This window comes from Leucoraja erinacea, chromosome 18, assembly GCF_028641065.1.
Source record: "Leucoraja erinacea ecotype New England chromosome 18, Leri_hhj_1, whole genome shotgun sequence".
NCBI classification, from domain to species: Eukaryota; Metazoa; Chordata; class Chondrichthyes; order Rajiformes; family Rajidae; genus Leucoraja; species Leucoraja erinaceus.
This window is the reverse complement of record NC_073394.1, coordinates 14,785,443-14,809,079: the sequence shown is the minus strand read 5'-3', so window position 1 is coordinate 14,809,079 and position 23,637 is coordinate 14,785,443. Positions and strand designations below refer to the sequence as shown.

Below are 23,637 nucleotides of genomic sequence, written 5' to 3'. Positions count from 1 at the left end.
AGCACACAAAAATACCTCAATGAATTATCCCGTAGGAAATCTACAACAGCAACATCACATGTTTTATACTGGTCCTCGCCTGCACAATGCATACATCGAGGAAGAGGAAAAAAAAGATGCCAAGCAGTGGAAAATAAAATGCTAAAATTAAATTGAACACAACTGCCGACAAAGAGAAACATTGCAATGATTTTCATTTAAATAGGCTGCTTGGATGTTGGAACTTTCGCATCTACCTTTCTGGAGTTCGATCATGGTGATGTTAGTGCAGTAAAACTCTGATAATCTATTACCTGACCAGTTGGATATCTTAAGGAGTCACCATTTCCACTCACTAAGGCCCTGGTTCCTGCATTTCCTTTCTCCTGCATGAGTCTTTGGTTGCCATGTTCCCAAAGAATGGTTAAGGTTTGGGTTGCGGATGTATCTGATTGCTTGCTGAGGTACTGGTTCCTGTACTCCTTACCACTCATCAGACCCCCCAGTTCCTTTGCTCCTCAATCACTTGCTGGGGCCCCAATTCCCCAACTTTCAGCCCACTCACCAAGTCTGCAGTTCCCATGTTCCCCACTCACTCGATGGGCGCCAATATTCGGACCACGTTCCCTCTCATCTAGTTCTGTTTATAGCATTCCCTTTGAAACTTCCATGTTCAGATTTCCAATTCTCCTGCACTGTTTAAATCTACCAGCTTATTTTAAATGTAATATCTTTTTTTTTTTAAATAGTGAATTAAAACTGTGAAGGAGTATTATGAAAGCTGACAAATCTGGCAAAATCCTAATCTAGTTAGATTGGTGGAGTCTTGTCGTACCAGCAGGACAGCCACTAGAATGTTGCAAGAAGAGAGGGTCATCATTTTTGACATTCTTCCACGCAATATTATTAGGGCATACAAGGTTAAATTGGACAATTTGTTTTGGCAAGGCTTCATTGGCCTCATATACTGAAGGAATTGCCTTTACAGAGAGAGATACAGTAGGAAACAGACCCTTCGGTCCACCGAGTCCGCACCGGCCAGCGATCACATCGTACACTGAGCTACACACTAGGGACAATTTTACAATGTTAACAGAACTAATTAACCTATAAACCTGTACATCTTTGAAGATAGGAGGAAACCGAAAATCCCCAGAAAAAACCCATGTGATCACAGGAAGAACATATAAACTACGGACAGACAGTGCCCATAGTCAGACTCAAACCCTGGTCTCTGACGCTGCAAGGCAGCAACTCTACCGCTGTGCAACCATTCCGCCTCATTGCCATTACATAAATCCATCACATATCTCATTATACCTAAGCAAATGATTGTGTCATATCAATTCCATTGGTTAGTCAAGTAAACATTACCATGTCCTTCATTCTTTTGAATTTCCTGTGGCCATTAAACTGGAAACATCAAAATATCAGTGCAAGTCTCTGGCAATAATATTTAAGATTTTATGACAATCATTCGCAAAGTCAGGGCTGGCTAAAATTCAAAAGCTTCATGCATAACTTTCTGTCACTTCACTAAATTTCCTTCATGTATGTGACATGTTGTCAAGGTCACAATGGATACACAGATTGAAGACTGATTCTTTGCTGTAATTGCACAGTACCTAATTACAATCTGTCAAGTCACTTGCTAACAGGACATTGTCATTTGCTTGTATGTTCCTCTGGCAGGCTCAGTTCCAGAAGGCAGGTTAATACCATTTCAGCTCAGCCAACAGGAGATGTGCAGATAGACACAAAATGTAGGAGTATATCAGCGGGGTAGACAGCATCTCTGGATAGAAGGAATGGGTGACGTTCCTTCGGGTCGAGACCCTTCTTTAGACTGAGAGTCAGGGAAGAGGGATATGAAAGGGTAAGGTGTGAAAACAAGAGATCAAAGAGGACAAAGGACAAGGAAAATGTCAAATAGATTATTGTTGGCTGGGGAAGATGACAATGAGGCATACAAAGTAAAATTTAATCAGATGGACAGTTGGAGAATAAGGATGGGTGGAGAATAAGGACATTTGGGGAATAAGGAGGGATGAAGAGAGAGGGAAGCAAGGAATACTTGAAGTTAGAGAAGTCAATATGCATACTGCTGGGTTGTAAGCTAACCAAGCTGTTCCTCCAATTTGCATTGGGCCTCACTCTGACAATGGCTGGGGCACATTCCAATGGGACACAATGGGAGGGGGAGTTAAAGTGTTTAGCAACTGAGAGATCATGTAGGTCTGGGCGAACTGAGCAGAGTATGCATCTCCTACCATTGTCTGCCCTTTGTGCTGGAATGTTCTCCACTTATGGTATCAATGCAAGTACAAATTCACAAATTAACAATTAAAGGAATTAATTTCAATAAAGCAAATCGGGACCTAGTCTATAAAAGCAGGGAGATACATAGTTAGCAAGTTGGACGGAAACGAGTACTTCCTACATTCTGTCAACCATATTAATTTTCAATGAGGTTGAACCTGCAGTTTCTTCCTATTCAAGGTTGAGGGAAAGCTATTAAACTGTTCTGACACACCTTGTGACTATGAGGCATTATGGAGGGGGGGGGGGGGGGGGGGGGGGGGGGGGGGGTGAAGGTGGGGTGGGGAAGGTGGAAGTGTGGTTGGTGATGGTATGCAGTTAAGATAATATTTCAACAATGAACAGCAAGTCAAATGAGTGCAAGGTGGATTAACTGCAATTTACAATTTACTTCTACCATTCCAGACCAATAAACATTATTTTTCATTTTAGGGATTAAGCAAAATGGCAAAAAATATAAACTGAATATTGCCCATAAAACTATGAATATTATTACCCCATCACTGGATACATGATCACAGGGCAATGTGTTGATTTGCAAACTGAGGGAGCCATGGGAACTGAAAAGATGCACTGTGAGTGTGGAATATATCCATGTATTACATGTTCTAAGACTCAAATCTAGGACAATAAAATCATGGAAATTGCATCATAAGATACTTAAGAAAATGACAGTTCAGGAGTGAGCTGGTAACCAGGGTAATAAGAATGACAGTTAATTGAAAATAATGAGCGGTACATTTCAGGGAGGCATGTGAACTTATCTTTTATAAAGTTTGTGAAATCTGTTCTTGACTGTGGAGCTGAGAATAGATGTTTCTAATCTTAACGGAAACTGTTGGAAGTGAAAGGTGATAAGCCCAATGGAAATTGGAGGAACAGCACCTTATATTTTACCCAGGCAGCTGACAACCCAGCGGTATGAATATTGATTTCGCGAACATCAAGTAACCCTTCAGATTCAGATTCAGAAAACTTTATTTTCTGTCGTAACAGAAAATCTTCTTTGACGTGGCTCAACATACAGACAGGACAATGTACTGATAAGCAGTCATACAACACAGATTTCTGTGAGCACACACAGTGTGTATCGATCTTAAAAGCAAATATAAAGATTAAAAACTGTAAAAATAGACAAGATAAAAGTTGTGGATATGTGTAAAGTGACAATGCGTCAGGGTTAATTTGTCCATTGTTCATTTTTTATTTAAGCTGTTTATGGCAATGGGTATTAATGAGTTTTTGTGGATGTTTTTCTTGGATAGGGGGACTTTATATCGGCGGCCTGATGGCAGAAGTTGGAAAGACTTGTGCAGGGGGTGGGTGGGATCCTGTGTAATGAAATTGGCTTTCCTTTTAACTGCCTGGGTGTGGAGTACTGATAATTGATTTTGAGTTTTGCCAGTTATTTTGCTTGCCTGATTAATGATCCGGGAAAGCTTTGATTTGTCTTTGACAGAGGTGAGGGTGAACCAGGATGTGATGTTAAAGGTGAGTACAGATTCTATAAGTGATTTATAGACAGCTGTTAAAATGTCCTGTCTGACATCAAACCTCCTGAGTTTCCTCAGCAGGAACAGGCGTTGCTGTGCCTTCTTGTACACAGAGTCTGTGTGCTGGGAGAAGGACAGGCGGGTGTCAATCTCTGTGCCCAGGTATCTAAAGGCCTCTACCTGCTCAAATGTCTGCCCATTCAGCCTCAGAGGTTCAAAGAGAGGTTGGGAGAGGTTGCTTTCTCTCTTGGGTGAGAAATGGATGGAATCTCTCCCACCCTAGTTCTCCGACTAATTGCACTGTCCTTCTGTTTGATTTTACTGATTGTATGCCTCCTTGTCACCTAACAATGAACATAGAAACATAGAAAAATAGAAAATAGGTGCATGAGGAGGCCGTTCGGCCCTTCAAGCCAGCACCGCTTGAACTAGTATTGTTCTTCAATAAGATGATAACTGATTCAACTTGTATTGTCCTTCGGTGACAACTGCTCCAACGTGTTTCCCCACCATCTCTCCACCTGCCGTCATCCTCCACCCCCCACCCATTCAGTAATTCAGAATGAAGGAGGTTTGGAAGCCTTGGGCAAATTGTATTATTACTTATTTTTATTTTTTATTTTTACAGAGAGGAGAACAATCTGTGCATGTGCGGTTTAAGGTTTTTTTTTAAAAAGCCGACTGACTGCCTACCCTGAGTATTTACTCACGGTACATGCCTGCTCTGGAATCACTCTCCCTTGACTCTAAGTCTGAAGAAGGGTCTCCCATTCCTTCTCTCCAGAGATGCAGACTGGCCCGCTGAGTTACTCCAGCATTTTCTGTCTATCTTTGGCGTAAATCAGCATCTGCAGTTCCTTCCTACACATAAATTCAAACTCTTCCTGGTTAGCGTAGCCTCACAGATAGTGTAACCTTGTTAATCTCTGCAAGCGATGGTTAAATCTTCTCAGATTCTACCATAAATTATTTACATATTTTGGACAGTGGCTTTTGTCTTCTTTTTTCCTGCATAGATGCATGGTGAAATCATTGGACAAAGTCAGCATGGATTAAGAAAGGTAAATCATGTCTGATGAATCTTATAGAATTTTTTGAGGCTGTAACTAGTAGTGGATAATGGAGAACCAGTGGATGTGTTATATCTGGACTTCCAGAAGGCTTTCGACAAGGTCCCACATAAGAGATTTGTATACAAACTTAAAGCACACGGTATTGGGGGTTCAGTATTGATGTGAGTAAATAACTGGCTGGCAGACAGGAAGCAGAGAGTAGGAGTAAATGGGTCCTTTTCAGAATGGCAGGCATTGACTAGTGGGGTACTGCAAGGCTCAGTGCTGGGACCCCAGCTATTTACAATATATATTAATGATTGGCACGAGGGAATTGAATGCAACATCTCCAAGTTTGCGGATGACATGAAGCTGGGGGGCAGTGTTAGCTGTGAGGAGGATGCTGGGAGGCTGCAAGGTGACTTGGATAGGTTGGGTAAGTGGGCAAATGCATGGCAGATGCAGTATTATGTGGAAAAATGTGAGGTTATCCACTTTGGTGACAAGAACAGGGAGGTAGACTATTATCTGAATGGCGGCCGATTAGGAAAAGGGGAGATGCAACGAGATCTGGGTGTCATGGTACACCAGTCATGGAAAGTAGGCATGCAGGTGCAGCAGGCAGTAAAGAAAGCGAATGGTATGTTAGCTTTCATTGCAAAAGGATTTGAGTACAGGAGCAGGGAGGTTCTACTGCAGTTGTACAGGGCCTTGGTGAGACCACACCTGGAGTATTGCGTACAGTTTTGGTCTCCTAATCCTCCTCTTAAAAGATCCATTATATGACAGGGTCTCGACCCCAAATGTCACCCATTCAGGAAGAAGGGTCTCAACCCAAAACGTCACCCATTCCTTCTCTCCAGAGATGTGCCTCTCAAGCATTTTGTGTCTACCTTCATTATATGATGTAATATAATTGAACAAAATCACTGGTGTGAACATTAATGGAAAGTAGATTGTAGTTTAATCATTTATTCTCAAACTATCAAAAACGCAGATTTGTTTGTGTTGCTTCCTTATGTACCAAAATAATGATCAAATTCCTCCTTTAAATTTGCCAATACTATTTGCAGGCCAGATGGTCCATTGTTTCACAACAATCAGAGATTAGATCAGAATCTACTTACTAAGCATCATCCAATATTTCTCCAATACTGACTTCACCTCCTCAATGAGTTTTATGTTTCATTATGGTTTGCATAGAATAATGAACACAAAGCATTTTAGTATTTTCAAGTCTCTTCCTGAATTCTAAAATCTGGATTTCTAGTTTGTCCATTAAGCATAACACACTGTGTTCAAACCAGAGTAGCCAAATGCCCATAGAGTCTAAGAGTCATACAGCATGGAAACAGGCCCTACAGTCCAACTTGCACACGTTTGACCTATGTCCCTCTAAACCTCTAGACTAAAACTGATATCTGTAATGTTCTACTGTCAGTAAAATGTGGCATTTTCATGACTTGGTGGATGTCAGTTGTACTGGCACCTCACCTAGTGTTACAATGCGGGGTGCGTATTTTTGCATATCTGACTGCATCTTAAAAACATCTCTCAAGCTGCATGTTGTTGTACCAGGTGTGAATCCCATCCACCTCTACCACTTTGCTGCACAGCTTGGTACAGATATGCTTGCTGTGAAGACTGGTGTGGGCTGTATCAGGGTAAACAATGCACCCCTTGCAGCTGAGATGTGAATCATTGCTGGGACTAGTGGTGGCATCACTGTGCATGAACAGACAGCCTGGATTGTACTGTCTCTCTCATTGGCATCTGTTGGATGTGTTGGACGCTGCTGTCTCCTCCTCTCTTGTTTGCCTCCAAAGTCCTCCCCAATCCAGAAATGTGTCTGTAATAACACGCATAGTGGTGGTTAACAGCCTTTGAGCTTGTTCCAATTGAGAAATTTCTGGACTGATAAGAATTGTGCAGCCAAACAAAGAAGAAGGAAGAAAACAGGAGGTTATGAGAGGAGATGAGAGAAACGGTGGGATCCAGGCGTTTTTTTAGATGGAGCAGATACTGACAGTTCCATCAATATCACACTCACCATCCAAGCTGTGACACAGGCCTGAGCCACACACCTCTATGAGTTCCCACACTCCTAGCCCCAGATCACGCTGCACCAGCTCTTCTCTAGCATCACATCCTTACTGAACAGTGGTGTAATACATTGCTGGTTTCGCACCAGGTTTCTGGAAAAGTAGCATAATCAACAAAGCATCTCCCCTCTCCATAACTAACGCTGTTATGATCTTTTTTAGAACAGATTCCACCCTCTCATTCTTAGCATCTTGCTTTAGACTTTAGAGATACAGTGCAGAAACATGCCCTTAGGCCCACCTAGTCCGCGCCGACCAGCGAACAGCTGTACTTTAGCACTATCCGACACACTAGGGACAATTTATAATTTTTACTGAAGCCAATTAACCTACAAACCTGGAATGTGGGGGGAAACCGGAGCACCTGGAGAAAACCCACGCAGTCACAGGGAGAACGTACAAACATCCATGATGACAACACCCGTAGTCAGAATGGAACCCGGTCTCTGGCACTGTAAGGCACCAACTCTACCACTGTGCCGCACAAGTCCAATAGAGAATCCAAAATGAGCTTTTAAGCCCACTTGCGTACTCGGTGAGATAGCAGTGTTTATGAATACAGCAACGCAGATAACTTAACATCTCATACACATGCTACATTAAGGCTCAGCATCTATACACTTATGAGGTTTGTGAAAGATTTGGATGTTTATTTTATTTCATACAAGTTTATGCATCTTTTCAATAAAAGGGAGTGGAGAATAATTACAGTTGCTATATTTGTGTACTCTCCAGAAGTCATTGAGTAAATAATGTATCATGGCTATACAGCATCTTCAAGCTTTTCCAATCCCAGTGAAAATGGAAAAGAGAGGGTGGATGAGATTGGCTCCCTACGGGATTTGTTTACTGCTTCTGTTGAAAGTCGACGATAAAAATAAAATTTAAATATGAGGCACATTAAATGAATAGAATTTTGTTTAGAGAATTGTTGTTTTTATGGTGCCTAAAAAATTATTTGGAAATGGTGCTGTTTGAAATTATTATTTTTATAATGAATTTCACCTATTATCAATGCAATTTTTTTGACCAAAGAATACGATGATGGTGAACCCACCCAAGATGCATATAAGCTCTAGAATCCATGGGATAATAACAATACGGAATTTATTCAGCTATTGAACTTCAGTGCTCCACATGCACTTTTTCTTTTCAAAAAGCTGTTGCACCAAATTATTTTAAACCAAGAAATTTGGTTTTGCTTATAATTTGCATTGAGCCTCGATCTGTTTGCTAATGAGACAACATATTAAAAGGAACATATATTTTTCTATGCATAACGATGGAGTCATAGCATTCTGTTCCCTAGGGAGATTCCAACAAGTTCATTTCAAATCAAATCAAATCATGTTAAAAAAACAAATTAAAATATGGATATATACTAAATGCATACATACACACACACATACACACGCACACACACATTTTGTATATACCCATATTTTAATTTGTTTTTTAACATGATATGATTTGAAATGTACAATGGTACATTTAATATATTTAATATATATAAATTATATAATATATTTATAAATGATAATTATATATTATAATTTATATATATTAAATGTACCATTTCCATTGTACATTATCGTCTGCTTTGATCTGTCCTTTTCACACCTTACGTGTTCTTTGTACCCTTCCATATCTCCATAGTTTTCCTCCCTGACTGTCAGTCTGAAGAAGGTTCTTAACCTGAAACAACACCCATTCCTTCTCTCCAGAGATGCTGCCTGTCCCACTGAGTTACCCCAGCATTTTGTGTCTATGTTCAATATTAAATTTAAGTAATCTGCCTTTATGGTATAACTTCTAGGAATAAAGAATGCTTTGCAAGCCAATGGCTACATTTTATGGCTAACTTTTATCACAGTGCAATGAAGTCAGCCTTTCTTGCTTTGACTTTAATCTACCGGTCAATATCTGCCACCTTAGATCTAAATAAGTCCGACAGAGAATCCATAACGACCTTTCGGGCCTTAGGATGAAATGCTATGGGCGTGATACATGAGATAAAAGCACAAAAATATTTTAAAAGAGTAGGTTGATGAGATGATAGCTACCCTAGACCAGTGATTTAAAGACAAGCTCTAAACTTTCAAAAGTGTAGCCTATATGCCTTAAATTATAGAGTCATGAGGAACTGAAGATGCTGGTCAACAAAAAGGAGGCATAAAGTGCTAGAGCAACTAATGAGTCAGGCAGCACCTCTGGAGAACATGGATAGTTGATGTTTTGGGTCAGTCTGAAGAAGGATCCAGACAAAAGTAGGGTTCTGACCTGAAACGTCATCTATCCAAAGATTACGTTCTCCAAAGATGCTGCCTGACCTGCTGGTTTACTCCAGCACTCTGTGAAACATCATGTATCCATGTTCTCCAGAGATGCTGTCTGACCTGCTGAGTTACTCCAGTAATTTGCTTTTTTTGCCTTCAATGCCCTAAAACTGCACTAGAAATTCACAATGTTGCTGTCTAGGAGGAGAAAAACACAAAGGAAACAGTCTGTCTTTCTTTATAAATCCTCTAGTTTAATATAACAGTCTGTTGGTTTAATTATTAAAAAGGCACAAAGTGCTAGAGTAACTTAGTGGGTCAGGCAGCATCTCTGGAGAACATGGATAGACAACATTCTGAATTGGAACCCTTCTTTAGACTGATAGTAGTGGGGGGAGAAAGCTGGAAAAGAGGTGGGAGCGGGACAAATCCTGGCGAATGGATATATGTGAGATAGTGGGGTTGATGGAACCTGAGATAACATGCAGATATATTATCTATGTGATTCAAGTGAAATACTATAGGCTGAAACAAATAAAGAGCCACTGGATTTCCAGTACAGAAACCTGTAGAAAGAATGAAGACAGAGAAGAGACAACTTTGCTGTATTCATTGAGAGGGCCAAGATGAACCAGTGAAAGATCTCAATGGGCATGTGGGCAGAGAATTATACTATACGATAGAGTCTTCACATAAGTCTTGCAAGAATGCATTTGATGCATTGATAATTCTCAATTAGATTATCATCAATGTCACCATCGATCACTCCCAGCTGCCATTAACATCATAATTATTGATGCAAATAATATTATAATTTCAAGATAATTTTGATATGATGTAAAGCAGTGTGATATTGTGAACTATTTATCTGTGCTATAATCATCATGTCAGCATTACAATTTAGGTGTAAAACGTAGGTTGAAGTGGTCAAGTCAAGCAGACAGACTAAGATTGACCAGCTAAGAGATACTTTGTTCTGTTTCCACATGCACTTGGAGCATAGAACTCGATGGAACATAACATATCCTTGCAGGATGTTTATAAGATGTAATCCAGAACCATTCCAGGAGAATTGATTAAAAGTAAATAAGAATAAAATATAAAAGGGTATCAGAAGAAATGGAGAGAGACGCAAAGGATGGCAGCATAAACTTTTCAGAGAGAAAGGTTGAACACAATCTTTGATTAAAGCCTCTATTATAAAATTCTAGTTTGTTAAGGCATTTCCAAATGTATTCTTAAGTATGAACCTGGCACATGACAAATTAATTGAAGCACGTACTTTCACAAACTCAGTATTACTAATAATTACAAAATGTAGTTTGTTTAATTCACATTCGTATGAATATTAATATTAAACATTCATATTAATGTTTACTCAAGAAATGCCTCCGTGGCGCATTTGTTACCCTCATTTTGCCTCTCTTAGGATACTGACAACCAAGCAACAAACCTAGATCATGGAGTGAAAGGCATACTGAGCATTATGTGGGAGTTGTGTAGGACTATACTTGCTACATGACTGAGAATTAATATTGAGTGCATGGCATCAGAAGTGAAATGAGCATGAAATCTGTTGGAGAAAATGAGCTTTGTTCATTGAGTAATAGATTTATCCCTTATTCTTTGGTGATGTGCTCCATTTATCTCAGATAACACAGCTGTTTCAAAATCCCCATCTGGCTTCATGCAGATGTGAACTAAGCAGAGGTCATATATTCCTACCAGGAGAATTAAACTTTCAGTTTAGCTTTTAATGTGTTGGAAAATAATTGCAGTGATACACACTGAGTAAGCCAGAAGTCCACGCAGCTCTATCCTAATGTCAAGGAAAATTACTTTCATGATAATGGGAAATAAACACCTGCACAATAAAGGATGATATTACCCAGTGAAATGGTTTGTAGAATATCATCTTTGGAAAGTTCCTTCCTGCTAAACTCCTGCTGCAAGGTATTTAATGTATTCTGTGTCATTACACCTCTGCGACCCTCTGTACAACTCTTCATTTGTGATTCTCAGCAATAATCGTTCAAAGCATCACGGAGAAAAGCAGAAATACTGATTATAAGTAAGTATAAGGGTATGAACCGTGGGGGATAGAAGCAACGGCTTGTAGGCACACACACATATAGCCCTCACATAAAAGTGAATAATGTATGCCCATTATTACAGTGTATCTGTACCTGGCTGCGTATGCGAATTGCTAGATATAGTTATACCTCCTGCCCAGGTCTGGGACTTAAACATTCCCTTTGTCTCTGTCTGCCAGGTTCAATCATTTATCATTTTTTTGATCCAACTTCACAAAGCATCTGGTGCCAACAGCCATCTCCCACTACCCTAAGAGAGACATTGTTTCTTAATAAATAGTCCAGCCATTGATTATATGTATAGTAGTCTCCAACATTAATGGTTGGAATAAAGTTGGGAGAGATGTAAGGAGAATATCATAACACCTTGGATTTCAGCTGTCCACTGCCCTCCTGTCGTGTCTCAATATTAACCTGTCTTAATGTCATCCCTCCTGCACAGGGGAGATGGGCAGCTGCAGTTTTTAAATTTGAAGGTGCAATATTAAATCTGCAAATTCGACCTCAGAGAAAAGAATGCAACCAAAATAAAGGACGCAATCAAATCTCATGATTTTTGCATTTCTTTTCCACCCCTGGTGTCATTTCATTCTCATGAGAATGAATAATTCTGTATACTGTATCAGTTTACAGGTATAATGTTCAAAGCTTTCAAAAGGAGGTGTCAGGGGTTATGGGGAGAAGGCAGGAGAATGGGGTTAGGAGGGAAGAGATAGAATAGCTATGATTGACTGGCAGAGTGGACTAAATGGGCCAAATGCCCTAATTCTACTCCTATCACTTATGATCTTATGATCGAAAAAGGGAGCACAACCAGTTGGCTTTGAATATTAAAGATTCAAACTAAATAAGTTAAAATTCCTCATTGTGAAATGTAGGACAAGGATGCCCAAATGTCTTTGTCCCTGTAAACTTAATACATTTTCTGAACATCAAGTAAAAATACCACCATTGTGTACTCGTCTCTCGCATTCTCTAGCAATAATATACAGGCCTTGAAGTTCATGCGACATAGACAGACCGTCAATGCCTAAGATAAACTTTCCGTCAAATTGGCAAGGATACAGCAGGAGAGGTCAGGGGCCTATAACGGTAACAGAGATTGGCTTTTTTACCAGCACATATATTTGCTGGAAGACCTCTCTCCAAATTTTCTTGGCCACCGATTGCATTTTGATTCATACATATGTACTGAAAGCCTCTCAGGGATTTATTTGCTACATGTTTCAGACAGATCTGTAAATCAAGAACACCGAGCAATATAGCTCTTGGCATGGAACACTCTATATCCATATGGCATAATAAAAACATTTCTGAGGAGTAGAAGCAATTCAAAATATTCAGCATTAACAAATGCACCGTGATTCTACTTCCAACTTAAACAGATATTACTGACAAAATCTGCATGCACATGATTAACTACATAATTAATCATTGCCTAAGACCTGTGTATTATCTGGGCTGAAGGTCCTCAATGCCTGCATTATAGCCTGTGAATAATATGGTGTTTGAATGCAGGAGCAGGTCTTACCTAGAGCGACAATGCACATTCGTGCATTACTTATAGATATAGAATTGGGAGATATTGCAGTGGCGATAGCTCATTTTCCATTGAGGCAGATTGTGGTTTACTAGCCAGCCTGTTTAGTTTAGTTTAGTTTAGATGAGTTTAGTTTAGTTTAGTTTAGTTTAGTTTAGTTTAGTTTAGTTTAGATAAGTTTAGTTTAGTTTAAGAAATATAGCGTTGAAGCAGGCTCTTCGGCTCACCATGTCTGCGCCGACTAGCGATCCCTGCACACTTTCACTCTCCTACACACTCTAGGGACAATTTACAATTTTACCAAGCCAATAACCTACAGACCTGTTTTTGAGTGCGGGAGGAAACTGGAGATCCTGGAGAAACCCCAAGCAGGTCATGGGGAGAACGTACAAACTCCATACGGACAAGCACCCATAGTCAGGATCGAACCCGGGTCTCTGGCGCTGTAAGGCAGCAACTCTACCGCTGCTCCACTGTGCCGCCAAAAAAAAAGTTAATATCCTTAATGCTCATCCCAGCTCCCTCGATCTTACTCATAAACACTATACCCTTACTGTCCTTTCATATTTCCTCAGAGACCCTCAGATTACTCACAACCCCAAACCTTGCCATCCCCTACTTTCCTTCGCTTATTTTCCCTGCCCGTTCCCAAAGGTCTCCTCACCGATAACACCATATTTGTCACTAGTCCACGATCTCCTTCCTACTTCCACCCTGATCTTCCCCTTGGCCTCTTGTCTATGTTTCTATGTTTCTATGTTTGTCAACAATCGTCAATATCCTGCCATCCCACCCCAACCTTCTCCACATCAATTCCATTTTTCACTGGTATCCCAATTGCTGCCTTACTGCTTGATATCCTATCCTACATTGTGATCTTCATCATTGCCCAATTTCTCCCATGATCACCAGATCTATTGTCTCATACATAATAATGCGCTTTTAATTTTTATTTTTGCCTGGGCGTTATATCTTGAAGGAAGACGTCAATCTTTTGATTAATCTGCAAAACAAATTTGATGATATATATTTCTATTTTTCCTTTTGTGTTTATATTTTATTAATTAACAAAATTAAAATATGTTATCAAGTTTTTTTTCCTATTAAAATGTAAAATGAAGCTCCCTTCTGTCACAACTGACTTCTGATGTAACTCTAAGCAAAAAGACAAATGTTCATACTCTAATATGACTATTAGGGATGATTGGGTTTATTTATCAGCTGAAAATGTTTTTTTTTATTATTAGTTAATACATCTCTAAACAAAAATAAACATTGATGCTTCTATCCCTGTATTCACCATCATGAGAGGCATGGTGCTCAATCCATGACCAAGTTCGTATTGGTAAAGTTCTAATTGACAGGTTTCATGTTTGCCAAAGACGTTCTTTTTCTGAATTCAAGACTAATAATTCTCACAAAGAAAAAGTGAAAGTCTGCTGAAGATTGCAAAATAAACACCTCATCCATGTCAAGGCAGTTCATGAAACATGTCCAATACAATATTAGCTTTATTATAAATGTTCCTGTACCCTCAGTACTTGTGACGAGTTGATGGTCAGCATTAGAAAATTACTGTTCCCGCGCGTAGAGACTGGAAAACTATAAATAAATAAATTGTTGGAAATGGAACATTTGGTAAAAGACCAAGCTTAATTATTACTTTATAATCATCAAAATGACAGGCCTTATCAGTTATAAATATAAATGATATCCCCAGGCAGGCAACACACACAGAATTAAACACATCACTTCAGGAAAATTGTTTTAACATTCTAGATTTCACAGAATACAACATATCAGCTCCCATAGACAGTGGGATAAACTCATTGCAGTCTAGGCATTATTATAGTTTGCCTGAGGAAAAATTAAAATGCAAACTTAATTAAACTTAATGCTGCAACACGGCAATGCTGAAATAAATTCTGAAAGGATAAGTAATATTGCACATTTACATTGATTTTTCTTTCTATAATTTATAGAACATTTCCAATGAGGCACAAATCAGAGGCAAATCATGCGCAGGATAAATGTACAGCTCCCCTGTGGTGGAACATGATTTAAGGTGATTGATATTTAAGAGTTCATTGGTAAGCTCAGTATTAGATGGGAAAATAATAAAACACTTTGCCGAAATTCAATTGCATATTTAAAAAAAGCGAGACTTGTTTGCCCTGCTAAGATGTACTAACCTAAGCAGCTATTTTGGTGAGATCGGTGCGCTTCTGTAGCAATTTTCAGTCTATTGCACGCACAGATTTTATTGACCCTTTAGGAAAATGTGCAGTTCGTATGATGAATATTAATGTAACATGGAGCATGCTACCATTATCCAATATCAGACTTAGTAATTACAAATCATAAACCCGTTATGTACATTTTCTATCTACGTTGAAAGACAACATTAATTTGTTTTTCATTTGCTTATAAAAAAATTACAGTGGCTATGGATGTATTGATCATTTTCAAAACTGTTTTAACGTTTCATGTCAGTCTGAAGAAGGGTCACGACCTGAAATGTCACCCATTCCTTCTCTCCAGAGATGCTGCCTGTCCCGCTGAGTTATTCCAGCTTTTTGTGTCCTATCCATGTTCCTGTCTAATTGCTTCTTAAAAGTTGCGATAGACCCTGCCTCACCTACCTCCTCTGGCAGCTTGTTCCATGCAACCACCATACTTTGTGTGAAAACGTTACCCCCAGATCCCTATAAAATGCTTCCCACTTCACCTTAAACCTATGTCCTCTTGTTCTCGATTCCCTCACTCTGGGCTAGAGACTCTATGGGTCTACCTGATCTATTCCTCGCATGATTCTATACACCTCTATATGATCACTCTTCATCCTGCTGTGCTCCAGGGAATAGAGTCCCTGCTCAACCTTATTAATTTATAACAGAACTAAGTTTTCAATGCAGAAGGCTGTAAAACGTCTCATCCGAAGATAAGATAATAGGAGGAGGAGCCATCCTGGGGAGCGGCTGCTAACCAACAGCTGTCCGTTCAATTCACTTTTTTTTATTAGTTTTTAGTGAATTTTGTCCTATGTTTGTTGGGGATTTTGACTTTTTTATGTGGGGGGGAAGGGGGAAACTATTTTCTAGGTCCCTACCTGGTCGGTGAGGCAGCTTTTTCCCCGTGCTGCATCGTCGACCCGTCCTTTCGGCCTATCAGCGGGAGTGGAGCGGCGTTTTCCTGGAGGGGACCGCCCAGCACCTTCAGCTTCGGTGGCGGCACAGCGCTGGAACGCTATCGCGGAGCGGAGCGGGCGATGCCTTGCCTGGGTCACCGCGCTGGGTCGCCGTGCTGGAGCATCTTGATGCCGTACGTCACGCACGAACTATATGCTGAGACCGCCGTGATCAACACCGTCGAGTTGCGGGACTGTGGAGCAGCCAGCCGCGGGCGGCGGTGCCGACTTTAACATCGGGAGCCTCGGAGCATCAACCGACGCGGCCCTGTCGGCTTCGGAATGCCACGGACTCCGGTAGGGAATCGGCCGTTCCAGCCGTCCCAGCCACTGTGAGGACTCTCCCGACGCCGGAGCAACACCAGAGGCAACTGAGGAGGCCTCAATAGGTCTGACTATGGGAGAACTGGGGAAGGGGACTGGACATTGTGCCTTCCCCCACAGTGGTAACCATTGTGGGGGGATGTTTTTTTTTTTGTGAGTAAACGATTATTTTATTCTGTGTCCAAGATGGCTGCCGGAAGGGAGAGAGTACGCTGGCGCGCTGTTTTTGATTTTTGTCTTTGGATTAAATTCTGTCTTTAATTTGTGTACTGGTGATGTCTTTACTATTTATTTCATTCCGCTTACATGTTTTTACTCTATTTGCTAAATTTTGTAAGGTGTCCTTGAGACGCTTGAAAGGCGCCCATAAATAAAATTTATTATTAAAATGTATTATTATTATAAGTGGGGGGTCCTGACCTTACTGATGAGAAGACAGAAAAGATCTTGTCTGCCATTGGTGAGTGGAAGCCCGGGATTATTCTAGTGAACGGAAATGAAGTGAAATGAGCATGCAGCAAATGTTAAGGGCCTGCCCCACGAGCGTGCGACCTGCATGCTGCAAGCGAGACCAAACCGGAAGCGGGTGCCGCGCGGAGGTCGAGTGAATGACGTGAAGTTTGAGCAAAGTCCGCGGAAAGTTCGTGCGTGACGTACGGCATCAAGACGCTGCGTATGGCGTCAAGACACTGCATATACCCATCGAGGCGGTGCTTACGGCATCGAGGCGGCTGCGGGCCGGCAGGCCGTTGCTGCGCAGAATTTTTGAACACGGTCAATTTTTCGGAGCCCCGAGCGATGTCGGGTCCAGGTCCGCACAACTCCATACGACTCCGGCGATCGAAGTGGGACCGGCCCCGTGAGGCCGTACGGCTCAAGCGACCACATTAGGTCGCGCTTGCCACATGGAGTCACATGCTCATGGAACAGGCCCTTAAGGACAGTTGTCTACACTGGCTCCAATAGGTGATTGTTAATTAAACATCATGTAACACAGTTTCAGGGATCGTCCAACGTAGCTATGAAAAGTAATCTGAAATATCAGGGCACTATGAACTCAATCTCAAACTAGTTTTTTTATTTTGTAGTTTAGTTTAGAGATACAGAGCGGAAACAGGCCCTTCGGCCCACCGGGTCCGCGCCGACCAGCTATCCTGCACGTTAACACTATCCTACACACATGAGGGGCATTTTTCTTTTACATTTACCAAACCAATTAACCTACAAATCTTTGGAATCTGGGAGGGAACTGAAGATCTCGGAGAAAACCCACTCAGGTCCTGGGGAGAACGTACAAACTCCGTACAGACTGCACCCATAGTCGGGATCAAACTTGAGTCTCCGGTGCTGTAAGAAAGCAACTCTACCGCTGTGCCACTGTGTTCATAAATCTTTGCAATTTTATACACAACATTTCATAGAAACATAGAAAATAGGTGCAGGAGAAGGCCATTCGGCCGTTCGAGCCAGCTCCACCATTCATAGTGATCATGGCTGATTGTCCCCAATCAATAAACCCTGCCTGCCTTTCTCCCCATATCCTTTGATTCCACTAGCCCCTAGAGCTCTATCTATCTCTCTAATTTCAGGAAGAAAATTGTCAAAGAGAAAATAGAGCTAACATTCATTCAGACTGATTGTAGGCATCAATAATAAGGAAAGAAACTGTTGAAGGCTAGGGTGAGCTTCATCCTCTTGCCTTATCTGCATGCAGTGTGGAAATGAAATAAATAGCCTGGTGTATTATAATAGTGACCACACTGAAAAAGGTCCAGTAAGCTGTAAAGCACTTGAGATGTCCTGGAGTTATGAAAGGTGCCTTGGAAATGTATATTGCTGTTTCGTAAAATTTATGCATGTTGTAGTAATCACGGCAGTAAGAATTACACGATCTGTGTGTTTATTAACGAGTACCTTAAACAATAATTAAATTAAGTGTCAGTCTTGTTTCAGTAATAGCACTATATTGATCAGATGTCATGAGTCTCAGATCCAATGCATTGCTGAGGGCTTGTTCAATTGTGGACGTGATGTATTTCACAATTAAATCGTGGTCGAATTTGCCCTCTTGGATATATGAGATTAACGTGACATTATTGAAAGGAACTAGGGCGGCCACGGTGGCGCAGTGGTAGTGTTGCTGCCTTACAGAGCTTGCAGCGCTGGAGACCCGGGTTCGATCCTGACTATGGGTGCTGTCCGTACGGAGTTTGTATGTTCTCCCAGTAACCGCGTGGGTTTTCTCCGAGATCTTTGGTTTCCTCCCGCACACCAAAGATGTACAGGTATGTAAGTTAATTGGCTTGGTGTATGTGTAAATTGTCCTGTATGTGTGTAGGATAGTGTTAATGTGTGCGGGGATCGTTATTCGGTGCTGACACGGTGGGCCGAAGGGCCTGTTTCCGTGCTGTATCTCTAAACTAAACTAACTCAAAGAATGCAAACTAATATTTATTCTTCAGACATCGTATTTAAAATATCCAGATATTTCGATTCAGTTAAGGCATTTTGCTGCATTTCTCTGTGTGATTACACATGGAAATTTACTTTGTTGCCTGTTTTATATTTGGAGAGGTTCTGAAGTCAAATTGGCATTTATATATTTATTTCTCTTTCGAAACATTTTGCAGTTTTCAATGTGTAGATTATGTAATCTGTTTGAATATCTAAAATGACAGGAAACATATGCTTCTAATCCAGAGAGATCTTCATCATGTAAATAACTTATTCTGAATATTAGATGGCATTTTGAGTCCCATTTTACAAATAAACAAGAGAAAACACATAACCTTTCTGCCCCGTGTTGGCAAACAACTTCAGAAATGAGATGACGCCAACAAAATATAATTTGATGCCAAGAAGCACATATTTTCATCTAAGTTACTGTCCCCAGCCACACATGTTGGCTCAACTACTGTATTTATGATAGGGGCAATTAAGATGAACTGGCAGGGAGTGCACACAGTGGAATAATTTGTGCCTTCCTGAATTTTACATGATTTGAATGGCACAAATTCTATGCATTGAGAGGCCGTCCTGAAATTGCCACCAATGATTTTCGTATTAATACCGGTTTCAATTTCATTTCATGTAGGGATACATTTCTCCAATCGTGCACAGATTCATTCTCTCTGCCACTTTGCAATTACTGGAAAGAAGTGAGAGCAAGAAGGCGAAATGGCAAAGCATGTACAGCTGTTTTGTGAATTCTTCTGCACCTACCTATTTTCCTGTTATGTTTACACGACACTCAACACTCTGCTAGAATGCAAATGGGAAATAAGGGAAGCACTTCATGGATATTTAATAAGCTATTCTCTGCACTACAGGTTCTGCCCAGATCACCGTGAACAAGGTTGCAGGGGCAGAAGAGCACAACTTTCATCGGGGGGTGATACAATGTAAAGCAAGAGAACATCAAAAGGGGTTGTGAGAGTTGCCAATGGGACAAGGGTTATTTTGTTAACCAATAATTTTGATTATAAGAATAAGGAAAAGCACACTTATGCAAGCTCGTCTTTTCTAGACATTCCTTCCGCTCTTGCAAATTGTAACATAAAAGCAAAGCAGGATTCACTCACTGTGTTTATTTCACCAGACAAATTGTGCGAGCCGGTGGAATCTGGACAAACGATAATCTGCAGGGAAAATCAAAACTGACATTAATAAAAAATTCAATCCCTCTTTCTTCTGCTATAATAAAATTGTGCAATCCTACGTATATCTCATCTTCCATGTCTATCAAAATACAATCTTCTACACTCTTAAGTTGGCACTGCTCTTAATATTTATTTTACAAACCGAATGTGCAACTCCTAATTATGAAATACCATGCCTTTCTTAAAAAGGTTACAGGCAACATGCAATAATTTTATCAGTTGCCTAAACACATTCATGGTCAGAATCACGATCTATATATTGTTGGAGCATTTATGTATATACTTGGATTTGTAAGAGTATAAAGTTTATGTTAAGGGATAGTAACCAAGAACCTGATACATCTAGATCTGGACACATGAATTCAAATTTCTCCACCATAGTCAAGGCATTTAAACTCAAGGAATAAAATAAATACAGAATAAGAAACAGCATTGATAATGGTGACCATGAAACTACATGACTGTTTTTAAATATAATTTGGTTCAATCATGTCACTTCAGTGAAGACCATTTTCCTCCCTCACAGTCTGTTAAAAATGCGATACCAGACCCATGGCAATATACTTATACCTTAAATACATTGTAAAGTGGCCAGGCAAGACACACATTTGATCACATACCATTAGTAGTCTTTCCACTGCTGGACATTGAGGGGCAGACTCATGCTGGGTGCATCCCTCAAGAAAAGGAAGGTATATCACTCCATGGGGGCCCATGAGGGGCAACAATGTTTTGTGTAAAGATGAGGTACAAACACTCTTGTGTATGACTCTATCCAATAAATAGACACTGAGAATGTGTGAAGAATGTTTGCACCATTTTAGTTTTTGGATATATATATTATTCAGAATAAAGGTTTTTTTTTTGGGGGGGGGGGGGGGGGGAGGGGGGTGAGAGCAGCTCAAGGTGTATCTCAACCATGAATTCCAGCCAGTGTTGATAGGCATTATACGATTAACGCTTTTCCTTATCTTTTTTTTTGCACTATTAATTTCAAGTTTTTGTGTACCTTGTGTGATGTGACTGTTGGCAGACCAATTTCCCTCGGGGTATCGTATTATTGTTTTATCGTATCGCATCATAGTTTTATCATATCGTATCATATCATATACTGGTTTTGTTAAGAAATTAAAAATTGAGAATGAATAAAATAACAGACAGCGTATGCTGGACAAGGGAATAAACAATCTGCTGCAGAAACTCAGCAGCTCAGGCGGCATCTGTGGAGAGAAATGGATAATTGATGTTTTGGGTTGAGACCCATCATGTGGATTTTTTTTTTCCTCCCCTCTCAATCTTGGAAAGGCAAAAGTAAAGATGTTATTAGATAGTCAGAATACTTGCACCATCTGCTCAGTTTTGGCATGATTTCAGGCCACTTATTGACATCTGGGACCCTGTCCTGAAGTCTGGTGCTCCTTCTGCATGAATTCAGCAACCCATTTCCTACAGTGCTAATTAACTGCACATTTGTTCTGGCATTAATGATGACAAGCTATTACTGGAATTGGTTGTCAGGACAAACAGAATTTAAAGTGGTCTCAAGGCATAACGGAAATCAGATAAGATGGTGGTCTCTTGGGAATTGAGCAGGCGGAAACAAAAAGTGGTATAAATATTTAAGAAAGAACTGCAGATGCTGGTAAAACCGAAGGTAGATGCAAAAAGCTGTGGAGTAATTCAGTGGATGAGGCAGCATCTATGGAGAGAAGGAATTGGCGATGTTTCGGGTCAAGATCTTTCTTCAGACTGATGTCAGGGGATGGGGGGGGGAGGGGTGGGGGGCATGGGAAAAAGAATGTAGGTGGATAGAGTAAGACTAGTGGGAGAACTGGAAAGGGGAGGGAATGGAGAGAGAAAGCAAGGGCTATTTCAAGTTAGAGAAGTCAATGTTCATACCACTGGGGTGTAAACTACCCAAATATGAGGGAGTGGAGCGGGATGGGGAGTCAGTCTACCCCACGACAGAAGGGGAAGGAGTTGTACAGTTTGATAAGTTATATAAGACGTTTGTGAGGCTGTATTTATGGTATTGTGGGAGATTGCAACCTTCACGTGGTCCGCCCTGTTTCGACGAATGCAATCAACCTAGTGTGCACAATCAAATAAGATCAAATAGAACAAGTTGTCCTACAACTTTAGGCTGTGCACGCCATATGCAAAATGAAAATGAAGATTTATGGTATTGTGTTCAGTTCTGGGAACCATGTTATATGAATGATGTTGTCAAGCTGGAAAGAATGCAGAGACGATTTACGAGGATGTTGCCAGGAACCGATGGTCTAAGCTATAGAAAGAGGTTGAGGAGACTAGCATTCTATTCCTTGGAGTGCAGGAGGATGAGAGGTGATCTTATAGAGGTGTACAAAATCATGCGAGGAATAGATCAGGCAGACGCTCAGAGTAGGAGAATCCAGAACCAGAGGACATAGTTTAAGGTGAGGGGGGAAAGATTTTATAGGAACATCCAGTTCTGACTTTAGCCACAGAAGGTTTGAAGGTGTCTCGGTGATTTTTTTTTGTTTTAGTAATGCACATCTGCCATGTTCAATGTCAGGGGTTCCCAACCTTTTTCGTCCTGTTTACCTCAGGCAACTTTAATAGCACATAACAATGTTATTTCACTTATTGAAGCACAACTAATGATGAACAAGTACCGGTATATCAGAACCAAAGACAGTCAGTCAATGAGAGAAAAATATGTACACATGCAGAATCAACAAATTTACCACCGGCTGGGAACCCTTGTTCTATTCCATAACACATCATTCAGGAATAAGTGACAGATGTGCAAACCTCCAACTGACCCAGCCTCACACTAAAGTTAATAACTGATACCTTGCACATGTGTTGTACATTCCAGGTGATTTTGTGTAAGAAGGAACTGAAGATGCTGGTTTAAACCAAAGGTAGACACAAAATGCTGGAGTTACTCAGCAGGACAGGCAGCATCTCTGGAAAGAAGGAATGGGTGACGTTTTGGGTCGGGACCCTTGATCGGCCTGGCATTGCTGCTCTGCTGCAACCAAGGTTCTTCCAGCACATTACAAGCCATTGGCCCTTCCTGCAACCCAGTCACAGGCCTGACCCAGTGGCTAAGTAAGTGGCTGGACATGCTGATAGGTAATTCAATCACTAATATTAACAATCACTCACGGGCTGATAAATAGTAAATATAATGCCTTAAAAAAAAGAACATTACTAGATAATCTAAAAACATGCTTGCGCACAAAAGTAGTTACCAATATTTAAATTGAACCATATTTTTAAAAAAAAAACATGTTTCTCTCTGCTGCTGATTTCCCCCATTCATTTTAACCATCTCCCTGAATACTCATAGGGTTAAGCTGGCAAGGGCACAGCAGGGAGGTTTCCCAGCCTGAGAGCTCTCTGAGCCCAGATCTAAATGAGTCTGCCCCAGCCTAACTGTTGGGAAATCTGCAGCAGTTTGCATTGCCTTGTTGAATCGAGGAGAAGTCCACTGGTTCAGTTCCATTGTCTCCTGGCCAGCTTTCTTCACTACTGCCTCCATTCAGAAATACCCAATGATGGACATAACTGCTAGTCGACCCATGTAGATCTCATGGGAATATTAGCCCAAGCATATATTGTG

General features: G+C 40.7%; 1 protein-coding gene across 1 annotated transcript in view; it reads right to left on the bottom strand.

Annotated features, from left to right (window-relative positions):
* The window catches only part of LOC129705682 (leucine-rich repeat-containing protein 4C-like), a 268,649-nt gene that overhangs the window by 226,596 nt on the left and 18,416 nt on the right, over window positions 1–23,637 (bottom strand). Inside the window, exon 3 of the mRNA XM_055649376.1 lies at window positions 19,947–20,003. The gene's annotated coding sequence lies outside the window, so the exon portion shown is untranslated. The remainder of the gene's footprint in view (window positions 1–19,946; window positions 20,004–23,637) is intronic.